The 15,770-nt window shown below is 39.8% G+C and overlaps 1 long non-coding RNA gene across 1 annotated transcript; it reads left to right on the top strand.

Annotated features, from left to right (window-relative positions):
• Positions 1 to 956: 956 nt before the first annotated feature.
• Positions 957 to 15,139, top strand: LOC107775874 (uncharacterized). Its single transcript, XR_012694123.1, has 3 exons — positions 957 to 1,172; positions 1,643 to 1,705; positions 14,730 to 15,139. It is a non-coding gene; the product is annotated as an uncharacterized LOC107775874 (long non-coding RNA).
• The last annotated feature ends 631 nt before the right edge of the window (positions 15,140 to 15,770 follow it).

Genomic DNA, 15,770 nt, shown 5'->3' with positions numbered 1-15,770 from the left:
GTACCCAGTATGTATCCAGTCTAAACTCGAAGAAATAGTGATGAGGGGTCAACTTGACACTTACTAGGGCCGAAAATAATATAATTTAAGTGTGACGCTAAACATGGATGTCATGAATAAATAGCAGTTAATAACATGAAGTGACAGGTTCTTTCATAAAAATATTTCAGTTTCCGACATTTCAGTTAACAATTTATATTTCAAGGCATTTAAAGCAGTTCAAATCACAGAAAGTACCAAGAAAATAGCATGCGCAAATAATGCCGAGGTCGTATGACCCGATCCAACATAATAGTAAAGTGTGCACTACCGGAGGGTCGAACGACGCGAACCATAGATGCATCTATTACCCCGCTTGCGAATCATACATGTGACGCGATCAAATAGGAATAAACAAATCAAATAGTAAATCAAGAATTCATTAGGAAAGCAATTACCCAAAGTAATGTCGACTTCTATTTAACGGTCAAGAAAATAATGTTTAACTTTTTAGAAATCCATTTTCCAAGTTTGCTATGATTTACACAATTTAAATTGATAATAAAGTTACAAGTACGACAAGTAAAGCATGCTTTTGGGTCCTAGACTACCTGGACTTAAGCATAATAGTAGCTACGTATAGACAATCGTCACCTCGTGCATACATATCCCCCGCAATTAGTGGCACATATTCAATTATTTCTCCTATGGGGATAATTCCCTCTTAAAAGGTTATAAAGGAGACTCACCTTGCCCCAATGCTTGCTTCCAAATTCACTATAAGAAACTTGGCTTTTAACGACCACTTTTTAACGAAGGGACGTGAACTCGGTCGTTATAAGTACACTTTTAAAGAACAAAAATATATCCAGTCGTTAATGACGCATTTTAATTATACAATAACAAAAGAATAATATCCGGCTCATTAATATTAATATATACGGTCGTTAATGGCTATGACGAATTTGGCGAACATATCCAAAATAAAAAAGCGCCAACACTGTCCACTAAATTTTCAAGTCTTTTCTTTCACTCTATTCAAAGAACCCTAAGCCCCAAATTGCAACATAAGGATGGACAAACTCTATGCTACCACTGCCTTACTATTCAAAGAATCTTATGCCCCAAATTGCAACATATGAATGGCACAAACTCTCTGCTACCACTGTCTTGCTATCCTCCCTCTCCAATTGGTGCGCTCTCTCTCTCTCTCTCTCTCTGAGTGTGTAATGTGCTTAATTGAAGTTCAATTTTACTTTGATTTCAACTCATTTGATTCCTATGGTTTTTTCACTGCTATAAATTTGTATTTTCTTCAATTTAGGATTCATAATAGAAGAAATATAGATAATTGAGAATTGTTGGGAAAGGATTTTATTGAGTATTAACATTGCAAAAATACGGATCCTTACTTCAGCCTGCACACTGATAAATATTTTATTGTGAACAATTGAATAAAGAAAGATAATCAAAAGAATATATGCAGATGTATATATAGATAGATTCTTATTTAATTCCTTTGCAGAACCTTATCTAATGTGATTATTAATGTTTAATTTCTTAAAGAAAGAGGAGGGGTTGAGAATGTGAAGTCGCCTGATGTTTTCTTGCAGTATTTGGTAACTTTTGGGATAGTGAAGGATGAGAATTTTGATTTGTACAGGAAACTTATTTGCGTCTGCTTGGAGGAAACAGAAGCCTAAATTGGATGTCTCTCTTGGAAATGGTGATAAAATGCCTAGTAATTTTTTTGTGTTATGTTATATTATTTTGTTCATATTATTGTTTTAGCTTGAGAAATAGGAGTAATTTCTCAAAAAATCTATGTGATTTTTTCCCATCTTTCCAAGAATTGATAAGCGTTACCCGGTTCCTATACTGGTGGAAGATAACAGTATCCGATGGAATAGTCGAGTTGCACGCAAAATGGCCCGGCACCACTGTCATAAAAAAATAGAGTACTTTGTCTTTCATAGTCTTATAATTTGATGAAATAAGGCTAATTTAAGAGAAATGCATAGTGAGGAACTAGCTTTTTTTTGGTGTGGTTTGTCTTTTGTTCAGGTGGAAAAGGTTAAGATGTCATAAGTAAAATTTTGGGGAATTTTACCTGTGCTTATGACTTTTGAGTAGGTCTACAGTTGAAATGTCTGGTTAATTTGGAAGTTTAGGTGCTTAGTGGCTTTGACTTGAGAGATCATTTTACTGTTTGCCCTTTTTATTCATATCTGTGATTGAGTTAGTTATGGGATGTGTTCTTGGAGTTAAATTGGACTACTTTCTACTGATATCCGCTATAGGTATTTGAAAATCTTACTCAACTCCAATCTCTAGCTCCCTGTGGAAATCGATCCCGACATTCTCGTGTAAAAGCTGCTTCGACCTTTCTTGCTACTTATTAGTAGTACAGGGTTGGCCTAGATCAGTCATCTCCTTGTTGTGGTGACTTAGTTTATATTTTTGTGCTCTAGTTTGGCTTATGTATTTTCCGAACAAAACATCTAAAACAAGTGCCGCTGTCTTAGCAGAGGAAACCTAATATTTTGAGGTCATTGTAAGCCACATGAAGTAGAAGGGACTTACATTGTTGCCATGCTTAGTGTGAAACTCTGTTTAGCATCGACACTTCCTTGTCCACGCATCCAACATCTTCTCATTTGATGTGTGTTTTCCTTGCTTCTACTATGGAAGTACAATATTTTTTTTGCAATAGGTAAAATTATCCCACTAGAAGTGGAAAATATTAATTTATAGATGATATATTATTTATATAAAAATTTTCTTGGTTTGAAATATTAGAAACAAATTATATCTTGTGATTATGGCATAGTTGAAATGAACCGTGGAAGCAAAGGGGCACTAGATTAAACCTCATGCCCCAACAGTTCGGGGGATTTGTATCTATACCTGCTTTTGGGTCACGTTTTAACTTGTGCCCGCTTTACAAAAAAAATTTGCAAGCGTACCCACTTTTTCGCGTAACTTCAGCATATGGGGCTAAATTAGCAAAGGCAATCATGCAAAACTTCAGCATTCTAGTAGACGGGCCTGATGTAGCAAGTGTGCTGAACCAAGTGTGTTGAAGTTTTTGTTTGTAATTGCTGAACATAAGCATAGTAGCTGAAGTTTTTGTTTGTAATTACTAAACTTAAACATAGTAGCTGAAGTTTTGTTCTCTATTTGCTGAAGTTTTTGTTTGTAATTGCCTCTATTTGCTGAAGTTTTTGTTTGTAATTGGACTAAATAAGCTGAAGTGTTTTTGTCCTAGATTCATTAGTTTTTTCATTTAACTTCTTCAAAAACATCAGCAGAAGATGCTGAAGTTATTTAGTTCATTTATAAAAACTTCAGCACTAAATAAGCTAAAGTTTTTTTTGTCCTGGATAAGCTTTTTGTAATGACCCGACCAGATGTTTTGAGCTCTAGCGCGTCGTTCAGCAGTTTGAGGCCATGAGCAGCTTCGCTTCAGGTATTATGACTTGTGCACATGGTCAGAATTAAATTTCGAAAAGTTCGGAGTTGACTTGGAAAGAGAATTCTCATTTCGGAAGCTTTAAGTTAAAAGAATTGACTAAGGTTGGATTTTTGAGTAAACAACCTCGGAATCGAGATTCGAAGGTTCCAGCAGGTTCGTATGATGATTTCGGACTTGGGCGTATGTCCGGACTGGGTTTTGGAAGATCTGGGAACGTTTTAGCGCCTATTGTGGCAGTTAGCATTTTTGAAGAATCTCATAAGTTTGGATTGAAGTGCATTTCAGGGTTATCAATGTCCATTTGGGTTTCCGAGTCTGGGAATAGCTCCATATGGTGATTCTGGTGTTGGGAGCGTGATCGAAAGTGAATTCGGAGGTCCGTAGGTCATTTTGGAGTCATTTGGCTAAAGATAGAAATTTGAAGGTTCTTGAGAAGTTTGATCGGAAGTGGTCTTTTTGATATCGGGGTCAGATTCCAATTCCAGAAGTTGGAGTAGGTCCGTAATGTCAAATATGACTTGTGTGCAAAATTTGAGATCAATTAAACGTGTTTTGATATGTTTTGGCATCGAATATAGAAGTTTAAAATTCTAAAGTTCATTAAGCTTGGATTGGAGGTCGATTCATGATTTTAGCATTGTTTGATATGATTTTAGGCCTGGAGCAAGTCCATTATATATTTTGGGTGGTTGGTGTGATTGGATGGGGTCCTAGGGGCCTTGGGTGGATTTCGGATGGTTAACGGATTAAATGTGGAGTTTGAAGAAGGGTTTCAGTAGCTGGTATCTGGTGTAACCGCACCTACGAGGTTGTGGCCACAGGTGCGGAGCCGCAGAAACGGCCTGGGAGTCGCAGAAGCGGAAAGGGGCAGCCAAGGGAAGGACCGCAGATGCGGGGTATTGGCTGCATCTGCGCAAGAGCAGAAGCGAGGCGGAGGACCACAGAAGCGGTGATTGGCATAGGTGCGATGAGGGCTCCGCAGATGCAGACTCGCAGAAGGGGCGAGGAGTCCGCAGGTGCGGAAGTCACTGGGCAGAATGTTTTAAAAAGCGGGGTTGAGTTCATTTCACCCATTTTTCTCTACTTTGGGGAAATTTTGGAGCTTCTTGAGAGGGGCTTCCACCTAGCAACTTGGAGGTAAGTTAATCCTACCTATTATGATTTAAATACACTGATTATGTGTAGATTTTAACATGAAAATTAGTGGAAAATTTGGGGTTTGAGGGAAAACCTAAAAAATTAGAATTCTTGGATTTTGACCACGGTTTTGGGCAGGAAATTAAGAGTAAATGATATATTTGACTTTGTGAGGTTATGGGTAAACTTTATCTTCGAAAAATTTCGGAATCCGGGCACGTGGGCCCGAGGACAATTTTGTAAACTTTTCGATTGGAGTTAGGAATTGTTATAAATTGGATTGTAATGAGTAATTGAACATATATTAATGGATTTGCAAAATTATTGTCTAGTTTTGGAGAATTTAACATCGATTCGAGTCTTCGGAAGAGCGTGGAATGCCGGTTATGGATCTTCGGGGTGAGGTGAGTCTCCTTTCTAACCATGTAAGAGGGAATTATCCCCATAGGTGAAATAATTGGTTATGTGCTCCTATTTGTGGGGGCTGCGTACGCACGAGGTGACGAGAGTCCGTGCGTAGCTACTATTATGTGTAAGTCCGAGTAGTCTAGGATCCAAAAGCATGCTATACTTGGAATATTTGTAAACTTCTTGATAGATGAATTGCTTAAATCCTATCGAATATGTAAATGAATTTCTAAAAGGATTAAACTTCTTTTTTATAAAATTGTTAAAAGAGAATGTGCTTTTCCTTGGATAATTGTTCCATGATGACTTCTTGATTGACTGTCTATATGTGTTTAATTTTGTAGCGGGCCGAAAGACTCGGTAGATTAAATAGATGCATCTACGGTTCGCACCATTCGACCCTCTGGCAGTGCACAATTTAAATATTGTTGGATCGGGTCGTACGTCCTCGGCATGATTTGTGCATGCTTGTATTGCTTGCCTTGAGATTTATGGAGATTGATATTTTCTCTCCCTGACTTGAGATAATTGAAAATTAATAGATTATGAATCCGGAGATTTTTAATACAAAAAGGAACTTTTACTTGTTCGTGGCTTATTTAAAATTACTGCCATTCTTAATAAATCTATGATTACTCACATTAATAATATATTATTATTGGACCACTAGTAAGTGTCAAAGTCAACCTCTCGTCTCTACTTCTTCAAGATTAGACGGGATACTCACTGGGTACACGTTGTTTTCATACTAATGCTACACTTGTTGTGCATTTTTGTTGCACATATTTATGTGTGGCTAGTGGCTTAGTGGCATAGCGGCATGGTTGACACGGGGACTTAGGTGAGTTGCATTTATCGAGACGACCACAGCCAGCAGAGTCTCCTTCAGAGTATGGTATTTTATTTTTATTTCTGTCCACTTGTATTCCGGACAGTCACTGTATTTTATTTCATTCACTAGTAGATGCTCATGCACTTGTGACACCGGGTTTCTGGGATGATCACAGGATTTTTCAGTAGTTGAATTTTGTAAAGACATCCTCATTTATTCAGTGGAGTTTATTATTTATTATTTATTTGTTTAAAGGAAATGATTTCAAAATAAATAAAATGAGAAATTGCTAGTAAATTATTGTTGGCTTGCCTGATAGTGGTGTATGGCGCCATCACGACCCTTAGTGAATTTTGGGTCCTGACAACATGGTATCAGAGCAATAGGTTCCCTTAAGTGTCATGAGTCATGAGCGAGTCTAGTAGAGTCTTGTGGATCGGTACGGAGATGTCTGTACTTATCTTTGAAAGGCTATAGGGCTGTTAGGAGCACTTCCCTTTTTGATTCCACATCGTGCGATTTGATCCATTGGGGCTTATGCCCTTGTTTCCTTCCTACTCAATCTTACGCGACGCGAATCGCTTGTTATAAATCGAGAATTAAGGAATTCTAATGGTACTACGGACGTGGTGGGGGATGTTTCTCCCAGTATACTTGATTGGGCTATTGTCGCCGACTTGCGGAAGGATTTTTCTATCGTTTCGTCTCGGTAGTTATGCTTTTAAGAGCTTGGAGGCTATGCACAGGTTACTATGATGCTCACAATTGGTTATCTCACAGTAATGACTTAGATAGCATAATACTTGCCTATGTATTGGGGCAGTGAATGATTTGAAAGGAAGCCTACTCAGTGTACGATTCAGATATCTGATATTTCATTTCCTGTAGAGTAAAAGCAATTGGCCTAGGGACGTCCAGATTTGGAGTGATGGAGTAAAAAGACTTGGTGATTTCAAGCGTGATGAGATTTTCATATGCGATGTGGTGTCGTCATCCGCGATTGAATGTGTTAAGTTCGTCGGTGTTATGGTCTTCTGCAATTCGCCTTTGGGGTAAGATATTGTGAAATAATATTGGAGAAATGACTGTTAGATATCGCGGGGTGCGGTGGTTCAGGATTGAATCGGTGTTTCTAATGTTGACGGCTTGTGAAAAAAATGATCTTCGGAGAGGTTTAAAGTTAGTAGAGATTTGTGGGTTCAAGTGTTACAGAGATAGATTTTTTTAAGGCAAGAACTGAGCGGCAAAGGATGAGGAAGGACATGTGGGGAGTGTCAGGCGGTGGTTTAAATTTCTAGAAGGCTAGGTATAAGAAGCAAAGGTCGAGTAGTCAATTAAAGGGGTGAGTTCCGCCAAAGTGGAAGAGTGGCGGAGTTGCATATGCGCTTGGTGGTAGGATGACCACACACCTTGAGGAGAGTTTGGAATGATTTGGGAATTTTAGAGATTGGTGATTGGGACCTATGGATTTAATTTGAAGCATGGGCTATTATGCGGCAAGAGATTTGATATAACGGAAATGAGCTGCTTGAAATGAAGAGGGATACAACATAACTTTGAATTGGAAGGATGTTGCCACACATATAATTGATGTCCAAGGGGTAAATGGACTTGTGCAGCTAGAGAGTGAGCTCAGACTCGGGATGGGTTATTGATGTCGTAGTGATTGTAACCCGTGCAGTAGCGTTGGAAGATGTCGGAAAGTGATTTCCACAGGTGGGTTGTCCCTGTGAGCAGGTTAGCAGTCGAGTGGTTGGCGAAGCTTTTGCGAAGGATTTTACTGGCCATTCTGGTAAGAGGTCAAATATGAGAATGTTGATGGAAATTCAGGGTGTTCATAAAGTGCTAATGGAAGGATTTCAAGGAATCTGGTGGTTTAATTGCGCGAGGTCATGTTAATAAGAGATAAAGAATCTTAGTATTCAGAGGTGTGTAATAGTGGCTTCAACCTAAGTGGGAGAGTCCCACCGGCTATGATTAGGTTGTGGTTAACTACTTGTGAGGTTTCTGGTTATTATCATATTGATGGGTTATTTCAGCTACGGGAAAAGAACATAAGTGGTAATTTGAGTAAAGGAATTGTTAAATGTGTGTTATGGTTGGCCTTATTGGCTCATGTTCAGACTTGGGGAAGGATTCAGGATTTATGCCTTGTATAGATGCGGGTTTCAAGGAAAGTGATTTTGTCGGGTGCTTCGTCGAGAGGGTATTCATATGCTAGAAGATTCATGGAGTAGATTATATTCTGGGCCAAGTTAGAGCGGGTGGCTCTCAACAATGGTCCTGGTGGATTCAAAGGGGTAAAGTGTGGTACCTAATGATTTTGACCCTATAGGTACGGTTAAGGATCAATCTTTGTAGCACCTTATGAGAAGAGGACCAGAATGTTCTATGATGTTTTGACTTGCTGTGCAGCCTTTGGGAGGAAAATGAGAAAAGACTTCGGATTCGTAGAGATATTATCAGAATGGGCGTACTAGTTGAGGACGTAAATGTGCGCACAAGGGAGGTATGAAATAGTTCATGGGATTTGAGACAACATGGTCTCGTGATTCAAGGTCACTCGGGATGAGTACGGATGGAGTGAGCTTTGTGTTGAATGGTGTTATTATTATTTCAGAGGCAATCAAGGATAAATTGGACGAAGATAGATTGGCTAGCCATAGTTGAATTGGCATATTGGTGGTAGTGATCAGTTCCATCAGTATGATCAAGTTATGCAAGTGATTTGTGATGGTACGTGTGAGGCTTGTCGGTCGCCGTAATTTATGTTATTAGAAGTATTCTACTATTATGGCCTGTTATGTGTAGGCGGATCCCGGAAGGGCTATGGTGGCTTAGACCACTACTTAGAGATTTGTATATTTTACGGTTATGAGAATTCACCTGTGTGTTGCTATGGTTCTCCTGAAGTGAGTTAAGTGAAAAGGTTTTATATGATAGAGTGTTAATCTATTAGTGGTTCCGGAGTTATGATGAAAATCGTGTTCTATCGTATATTGGCATGATGGGTGCAGTGAGTGGTATGGAATTTGAGTGAGGATCAAGGTTGCAGTTCGGTGTTGACAAGGATGTCACAAGCTCGGATGAGCAGGAAAGGAGTTTAGATGTTTAAAGTAAGTGGGTATTGCCTTCAGCGACACCTGAGATCAGTGTTTTATGAAAAAGGCTTTGCATCCTGGTCAAGGATTCTTGATCGCTTTTCAGTGTTAGTGCGTCCGGTGGTTTTGATGTACAGACCTGTTATCTGTCAAGGAAGGTTGTGGGAGTGTGCCCCACGGGAAGGTTGTATAAGTGTGGCATGTAGTCACTTGATTGATTGAAGAGTTAAACCAACTATGAAGATTATGGTGATGTCGTTAAATTGAGAATTGATGCCTGGAGGGCACTTGGTTTATTGGGTTGTGGACTGTAGAGGATTACTCCGGTTATGATGGTTGTTCTTGTGTGTTATGAGAAAAGGGGAGTTATTATGGACCTTTGAAAGGTTATTAGCTTAGTTCAGTGCGATCAAAATCAACTTGAGGTCTATGGGTGGATTTAAATGTGAATATGGGCTCTATATTAGGCTAGATGTGTTCATTTCGGCAATGCTCTCCTTATGGAAGAGTAGTGGGGTGTTATGTCGTCGTCAACTATTTCATGTAATGATAAATTGCGCCGTGTGAGTTGTAAGACAGCTTGGTGAACTTCTTATGTGTTGAGGTTCCACGTAGTGATGATGTTATATGAGCGGAATGGCTCTTGAGATTCAGATCGTATATCGCGCCTCAGTTGTGCTTGAATTCGTAGCCTGTAGCGCTATATGTCTCCCCAGGGATGGTATTATGCACTTAGTGTGCTTGTGACCGATATTCGGTATTTTGTTGTAATAAGCAATCTAGCTCGGTGTGTAACTCCTTATGTGAATTTTATGTGTGGATCGGGTGGCACGCCGCCATGGGTATGTTGTTTGGATCGGGTTACACTCCGCAACAGTATGATGTTGAGTACAGTTCCCTATATCTATTTTTATGTGTTTTGTTTCCTATTTTTCTGAGGAAAACTCATATTAGTTGTGTGCCCGCATCGCATGTATGATTCGCGAGCGGGGTGTATGTTCAATTATGTTGACCACGTCACATGTATGATTAGCGAGCGGGGTAATTGGATTTTCTTTTCAGAGTTCGTTTCCTTTATGTATCGTGTTCGAATTGGTAGCCTATTGGCACGTTGTGGTAGCATATGAGACTTTTGATCATGTCCGGGGTGGCTTATTGCCTAAGCAGTTCGTACGGGGCGAGACGAGATCATTGGATCTAGGATCATTGCAATCTGATTATATGAAGTATATTAAGGAGCAAAGACCATTATTCGGTTCAGAACGAGGTGATGGTTCCTGACAGGAGTATAGACCCAATGAATTGTTGATTCGACAGTTAGTTATGAATTTCTACACATCTCTTCCCTCATGGCGGTATTGTAAGAGTTAGATCAAGACCTATGTATGTCGTGAGGTGCAATGGGATCATTGGATTCATGGAATTTCGACTAAATTGATCAGAGAATGTTATTGTGGTCTTGTGAGTAAAGTGGTGCAAGGTGTGAATTCAGCTAAGGTATGCAGTCATGTTTTGGTGCTGCGTGTAGTTATTGATACGGTGAGCGGATGTTGGAAACAAGCCTGGCAGAGAATTTCGGATGTTGGAATTGGGCTCTAAGGCTTATTTGCCTAAGTGAAAAAGGGTATCTTCATATTGATCAAGCTAGGGTACCCAGCTGAGTTGTGGTAGCACGGGTAGGTGCTCGAGGTGTTAAATAGTAAATTTGGGCAACTCCAGCGCAGTTCTTAGCACGTTCGAGGACAAACGTATGTTTAAGTGGGAGAGAATGTAATGACCCGATCGGTCGTTTTGAGCTCTAGCGTGTCGTTCAGCAGTTTGAGGCGATGAGTAGCTTCACTTCAGATATTATGACTTGTGCACATGGTCGGAATAGAATTCCAGGAAGTTTAGAGTTGATTTGGAAAGAGAATTCTTATTTCGGAAGCTTTAAGTTGAAAGAATTGACTAAGGTTGGATTTTTGAGTAAATGACCTTGAAATCGGGATTTGAAGGTTTCAACAAGTTCGTATGATTATTTCAGACTTGGGCGTATGTCCGAACTAGGTTTTGGGAGACCCGGGAACGTTTCGGCGCCTATTGTGGAAGTTAGCATTTTTTGAAGAATCTCATAAGTTTGGATTGAAGTGCATTTCAGGGTTATCAGTGTCCGTTTGGGGTTCCGAGTCTAGGAATAGCTCCGTATGGTGATTCTGGTGTTGGGAGCGCGATCGGAAGTGAATTCGGAGGTTTTTGGGTCATTTTGGAGTCATTTGGCTAAAGATAGAAATTTGAAGGTTTTTGAGGAGTTTAACTGGAAGTAGACTTTTTGATATCGGGGTCGGAAATCGATCCATGTGGAAATCGATCCCGACCTTCTCGGGTAAAAGCTGCTTCGACCTCTCTTGCTATCTTCTAGTAGTACAGGGTTGGCCTCGATCAGTCATCTCCTTGTTGTGGTGACTTAGTTTATATTTTTGTGCTCGAGTTTGACTTATGTATTTTCCGAACAAAACATCTAAAACAAGTGCCGATGTCTTAGCAGAGGTAACCTAATGTTTTGAGGTTATTGTAAGCCACATGATGTAGAAGGGATTTACGTTGTTGCCATGCTTAGTGTGAAACTCTTTTTAGCATCAACACTTCCTTGTCCACACATCGAGTATCTTCTCATTTGATGTGCGTTTTCCTTGCTTCAACCAGCAATTACAACATATTTTTTTGGCAATAGGTAAAATTATCCCACTAGAAGTGGAAAATATTAATTTGTAGATGATATATTAGTTATATAAAAAATTTCTTAGTTTGAAATATTAGAAACAAATTATATCTTGTGATTACGGCGTAGTTGAAATGAACCGTGGAAGTGAAGGGGCACTAGATTAAGCCTCATGCCCCAACAGTTCGGGGGATTTGTATCTATACCCGCTTTTTGGGTCACGTTTTAACTTGGGCCCGCTTTGCAAAAAAATTGCAAGCGTACCCACTTTTTCGCGTAACTTCAGCATATGGGGCTGAAGTAGCAAAGGCAATCACGCAAAACTTCAGCATTCTAGTAGACAGGCCTGAAGTAGCAAGTGTGTTGAACCAAGCATGCTGAAGTTTTTGTTTGTAATTACTGAACTTAAGAATAGTAGCTGAAGTTTTTGTTTGTAATTGCTGAACTTAAACATAGTAGCTGAAATTTTGTTCTCTATTTGCTGAAGTTTTTGTTTGTAATTGTCTCTATTTGCTGAAGTTTTTGTTTGTAATTGCACTAAATAAGCTGAAGTTTTTTTATCCTAAATTCATTAGTTTTGTCATTAAGCTTTTTCAAAAGCTTCAACAGAAGATGCTGAAGTTATTTAGTTCATTTATAAAAACTTCGGCACTAAATAAGCTAAAGTTTTTTTTGTCCCGGATAGGCTTTTTGTAACGACTCCATCGAACGTTTTGAGCTCTAGCGCGTCGTTCAGCAGTTTGAGGCCATGAGCAGCTTCACTTCAAGTATTATGACTTGTGCACACGGTCAGAATTGAATTCCGGGAAGTTCGGAGTTGATTTGGAAAGAGAATTCTCATTTCAGAAGCTTTAAGTTAAAAGAATTGACTAAGGTTGGATTTTTGAGTAGACAACCTCGAAATCGGGATTCGAAGGTTCCAGAAGGTTCGTATGATGATTTCGGACTTGGGCGTATGTCCGGACTGGGTTTTGGAAGACTTGGGAACGTTTCGGCGCGTATTGTGGACGTTAGCATTTTTGAAGAATCTCATAAGTTTGGATTGAAGTGCATTTCAGGGTTATCAACGTCCATTTGGGTTTTCGAGTCTGGGAATAGCTCAGTATGGTGATTTTGGTGTTGGGAGCGCGATCGGAAGTGAATTCGGAGGTCCGTAGGTCATTTTGGAGTCATTTGCTAAAGATAGAAATTTGAAGGTTTTGGAGAAGTTTGATCGGAAGTGGACTTTTTGATATCGGGGTCGGATTCCAATTCTAGAAGTTGGAGTAGGTCCGTAATGTCAAATATGAATAGTGTGCAAAATTTGAGGTCAATCAGACGTGATTTGATATGTTTTGGCATCGAATGTAGAAGTTTAAAATTCTAAAGTTCATTAAGCTTGGATTGGAGGTCGATTCATGATTTTAGCATTGTTTGTTATGATTTTAGGCCTGGAGCAAGTCCATTATATGTTTTGGGTGGTTGGTGTGATTGGACGGGGTCCCAGGGGCCTTGGGTGGATTCCGGATGGTTAACGGATCAAATGTGGAGTTTGAAGAAGGGCTTCAGTAGCTGGTATCTGGTGTAGCCGCACCTGCGAGGCTGTGGCCACAGGTGCAGAGCCGCAGAAGCAGCCTGGGAGTCGCAAAAGCGGAAAGGGGCAGCCAAGGGAAGGACCACAAATGCGGGGTATTGGCTGCATCTGCGCAAGCGCAGAAGCGAGGCAGAGGACCGCAAAAGCGGTGATTGGCGCAGGTGCGATGAGGGCTCCGCAGATGTAGACTCGCAGAAGCGGCGAGGAGTCCGAAGGTGCGGAAGTCGCTAGACAGAATGGTTTAAAAATCGGGGTTGAGTTAATTTCACCTATTTTGCTCTACTTTAGGGCCATTTTGGAGCTTCTTGAGAGGGGCTTCCACCTAGCAACTTGGAAGTAAGTTAATCCTACCTATTTTGAGTTAAATACACTGATTATGTATAGATGTTAACATGGAAATTATTGGAAAACTTGGGGTTTAAGGGAAAACCTAGAAAATTAGAATTCTTGGATTTTGACCATAGCTTTGGGCATGAAATTAAGAGTAAATGGTATATTTGAGTTTGTGAGGTTATGAGTAAACTTTATCTTCGAAAAAATTTGGAATCCGGGCACGTGGTCCCGAGGACAATTTTGTCAACTTTTCGACCGGGATTAGGAATTGTTATAAATTAGATTGTAATGAGTAATTGAACATATATTAATGGATTTGCATAATTATTGGCTAGTTTTGGAGCATTTAGCATCGATTCGAGTCTTCGGAAGGGCGTGGAATGTCGGTTAGATCTTCGGGGCGAGGTGAGTCTCTTTTCTAACCTTGTAAGAGGGAATTGTCCCCATAGGTGAAATAATTGGTTATGTGCTCCTATTTGTGGGGACTACGTACACACGAGGTGATGAAAGTCCGTGCGTAGCTACTATTATGTGTAAGTCCGGGTAGTCTAGGATCCAAAAGCATGCTATACTTGGAATATTTGTAACCTTATTGATAGATGAATTTCTTAAATCCTATCGAATTGGTAAATGAATTTCTAAAAGGATTGAACTTCTTTTTTATAAAATTGTAAAAAGAGAATGGGCTTTTCCTTGGATAATTATTCCCTGATGACTTCTTGATTGACTGCCTATATGTGATTAATTTCGGAGAGGGCCGAACGCCTCGGTAGATTAAATAGATGCATCTATGGTTCGCGTCATTCGCCCCTCTGGCAGTGCACAGTTTAAATATTGTTGGATCGGGTCGTACGTCCTCGGCATGATATGCGCATGCTTGTATTGCTTGCCTTGAGATTTATGGAGATTGATATTTTCTCTGCCTGAATTGAGATAATTGAAAATTAATAGATTATGAATCTGGAGATTTTTAATACAAAAAGGAACTTTTACCTGTTCGTGGCTTATTTGAAATTACTGTCGTTCTTGATAAATCCATGATTACTTGCATTAATAATATATTATTATTTGACCACTAGTAAGTGTTGAAGTCGACCTCTCGTCTCTACTTCTTCGAGATAAGATGGGATACTCACTGGATACACGTTGTTTTCGTACTCATACTGTACTTATTGTGCATTTTTGTTGCACAGGTTTGTGTGGCTAGTGGCTTAGTGGCATAGCAGCATGGTTGACACGGGGACTTAGGTGAGTTGCATTTATCGAGACGACCGCAACTAGTGTCACACCTCCTTTTTCCGCACCAGAGAGGGTGCAAGAGAGTTTTTCCAATTAAAGGACAATCGAAATGGGATTGGTTTATTAATTTCAGAGTCGCCACTTGGGAGATTTAGGGTGTCCCAAGTCACCAATTTTAATCCCGAATCGAGGAAAAGAATGACTCCATATTACAGTCTGCGCACCAGAAATCCGGATAAGGAATTCTGTTAACCCGGGAGAAGGTGTTAGGCATTCCCGAGTTCCGTGGTTCTAGCACGGTCGCTCAATTGTTATATTCGGCTTGATTATCTGATTTCTATACAAGTATGAACTTATGTGCCAATTTTGTCTTTTAACCGCTTTTATCATTCACTGTTATTTTATAAGACTTGCAACGTTGTGAAAACATATCTCGAACCACGTTGCATCAATGCACCCGTGATTGTTGACATATTTCGACTTGGTTGAGATTTGGATTTGGGTCACATAAATGTGCACCCGCATTTATGAAAAATAAATTATTTAAGACGCACCTAAAGCAACTAGCGTATTTGTTTTGGGTAAGACCGTGGAATTTTACTAAACGGTCCATCCCGAAGTCCAAATAATTTTTAAGGCAAATATTTGCTGAGGGCCCCGCGATTTGTATTTTTATTTGGCGAGGCTCGTCTCGTTCTTATTTTTTAATGAATTTGCAACGTCATGGACATGCATCTCGAACCACGTCACAATCAATGTACCCGTGATTAGAAACACATTTCGAATCCGTCGAGATTTGGATTTGGGTCACATAAATGTGCACCCGAGTTTAAGAAGGTAAGGTTTATTAAAGCGTGTCCTAAAGAGACTAACATGTTGTTATTTTAGGAGGGTTGTGAGATTTGCTAAACAACCCGTCCAGGAAACTAAATGCTTCAATAATATACATTTAACAAGGGCCCCGCATCTGCGCGTTTTGTTTATTTTCATCGAGG

The sequence above is a fragment of the Nicotiana tabacum genome, chromosome 8 (assembly GCF_000715075.1).
Source record: "Nicotiana tabacum cultivar K326 chromosome 8, ASM71507v2, whole genome shotgun sequence".
NCBI lineage: Eukaryota > Viridiplantae > Streptophyta > Magnoliopsida > Solanales > Solanaceae > Nicotiana > Nicotiana tabacum.
The sequence above is the reverse complement of the archived record's forward strand: the minus strand, read 5'-3'. Positions and strand labels throughout refer to the sequence as shown.